At 48.1% G+C, this 2,684-nt stretch overlaps 1 pseudogene; it reads left to right on the top strand.

The window, feature by feature from the left end:
• Positions 1 to 977: 977 nt before the first annotated feature.
• Positions 978 to 2,038, top strand: LOC118524429 (PIH1 domain-containing protein 2 pseudogene; annotated as a pseudogene).
• Positions 2,039 to 2,684: the final 646 nt, after the last annotated feature.

Genomic DNA, 2,684 nt, shown 5'->3' on the forward strand with positions numbered 1-2,684 from the left:
CTCCCCAGCAGGGCGCCTCCGACCATACATCCCGGCTGCCCAGACACGCAAAGGAAAGCGGTCCCCTAGCTCCCCCTGCTGGCTGAGTTGGGAATGGCTGAGAAGCCAGTGCTGCCAGAATTGCAGGAACTTCAAGATCTCCCTGACTCCTCCGGGAAGATGCAAATTCCGCTGGAAGGGGCTTCCGTCTTTCCAGAATTATCTTCAGTACCTCCTGCAACATGCCAGCTGTTCACATACCTATCCCCAACCAATAGCCACAATCCTGTCTCTAAGAGGTAGAAAGACAGTCTCAATCATTCACCAGACGTTGGCTGGGGCTACAAGGAGTCTGCCCTCCTGTGAGGCACCGCGAACATCTTTATGTTACATCTTTATGTTACACTGCACGCGCTTTGGAGAAATTCACAGTCTAACTCAGCAAACTACAGCCCACCGGCCAAATCTAGCCCCCTGTGTTTCTGGGCAACCCACAAGTATGACTTCTACATTTTTAAATTGTTTTAAAAATCAGGGGCGCCTGGGTGGCTCAGTGGTTAAGCGTCTGCCTTCAGCTCACGTCATGATCCCAGGGTCCTGGGATCGAGCTCGGCATCGGGCTCCCTGCTCTGGGCTCCCTGCTCCAGGAAGCCTGCTTCTCCCTCTCCCACTCCCCCTGCTTGTGTTCCCTCTCTCGCTGTGTCTCTCTCTGTCAAATAAATAAATAAATAAAATCTTTAAAAAAAAATCATTTTAAAGATCGAAAGGTGCGGAAGGGAGGCGGGCACCTTCCTGGAAAAGAAGCAGTTGGCCTCGGCTGAAAAGCAAGCCCGACACCAGAAGTGGGAGATTCCAGAACTGGATGTAAAAACCCTTTCTTCCTGGAGTTTTCTGGACCCAATTAAGATGTTGTACCCAGTCCGGTTACCCTAGTTACAGGCGTCGCAGTTTGTCAAGGAACAGAGAGAAGAGACTCAAGAGGCCTTTTTACCTCAATCATGGAGTCTTCTTCAAAGGGTCTGCTCACCCAGGTTACTCAGTTCTGGAACCTCCTAGATGATCTGGCTGAAAGTAATCCTGAGAGCTACGAGTTCATTCAACAGCAGCTGAAAGAAGGGAAATAGCTCTGTGCCACCCCAGAACCACAGTTCTGTCTACAAACCAAGATCCTGAAACCAAAGGAAAAAGTACTTTTTATTAACCTGTGTCAGTGGAAAAGGATCCCAGCTCCCCAGTCAGCCATTCATCCAGTACCTCTAAGTGTTGGCAGACCAGAAGATATGTCTGAGACATCAGATGTTTATACAGTCATCGATGTTGCCTACAATCCTGATGTTCTCCAGGCAGCAGAAGAGGACCAAGTGAGAAAAGATCAATTAATACGGATGACCATGAAATGCATTGAGGAACAATTCCAGTTCACTCTCTCATACTCTTACAGTATCACTAAATTTAGAATAAAAGGAAGCATTCAAAGGATGAAACAAAATCTGATGGGAATGCAAGCTGACCCCACAGATTTAAGAGAGAAAATGAGAAAGGAACTAACCCTTGAACAGGTAAGTAGGACTGTGAGCAATCCAGATCACATTCAGCTTTTATTGCCAAAAGGTGAAGTTGCAAGCAAAACAAGGTGTCTGATTGAGATTTCCAGTACAGAGATCCAGGTAGAGATGAAGGAACCAGCCTATGAATTAAAAATTGTGGCTGACCAGAATGAGAAACCCCTGGAAACTGAAATAAAAGTTGAATTACCTGGTATTAAAAAAAAAAAAAAGAGTACACTTACAATGATGAGAGCACTGAATAATGCATAGAATTGTTGAATCACCATATTGTACCCCTGAAACTAAGAGAACACTGTCTGTTCACGATACTGGAATTAAAATTTTAAACTTAATTTAAAAAAATCAAAAGACTATTTTGTGGCCTGTGAAACAAGCTCAGAGAGGTCGCTCAACTTACCCAAGGCCACACAGCCAAGAGGCAGCAGAGCTGGGTTCGAACGCAGATCTGACTCCAAAACTCACGCGTTTCTACTCCCCCAGGTCCCCTCTAGGCTCACAATCTCAGCATCTCCTCCCCCTTGACAGAGGAAAAAATGTGGTTCATGGAGCTCGGGTGACTTGTTCGCATGGTGATCAGCCAGAGTGGTGAGGAGGGATTTGACCCCTGGCATCTGCCTGCAAACACAGTGCTCCATTCTAGACTGCAACTCCTGACTCTGGATGGGACTGATTCTCTGTAGAGATAACACCCAGTAGTAGCACCGAGAGGGAAGGAAGTAACGGATTCATGTTTTTCTGCAGGGGTCACTCCTGCCAGTCCCATGCTGATGGTTCTTCTGCAAAATGGGTATAACCCTCCCGTGAGAATAAGGCTGCCAGACAGAGGAACCAGGCAGCCCCTCCCACGGCATCCATCCCCCAGAACAACCCTGCTTTCCTGGTACACATATGGAGGAGCCACGTGAGGTTTCCCCTGGAAAATTCAACTGTGCAGTTAAGGAAACAAAGCTTGCAGATGACCACTCGGAGGAAGGCTATGTCATTCTGAGCTGGCCCCAGGTCCCAGGGCTGAGTGAATGGGCTCCGGCTGCCACTGACCCGGCACCTTGAACGGCAGAGATTTATCCCCTGGAGGCTGGAAGTCCAGGGGCAAGATCCCCACAGGCTGGTTTCTTCTGGGGCGTCTCTCTGTGGCAT

The sequence above is a fragment of the Halichoerus grypus genome, chromosome 6 (genome assembly GCF_964656455.1).
Source record: "Halichoerus grypus chromosome 6, mHalGry1.hap1.1, whole genome shotgun sequence".
Lineage (NCBI taxonomy): Eukaryota > Metazoa > Chordata > Mammalia > Carnivora > Phocidae > Halichoerus > Halichoerus grypus.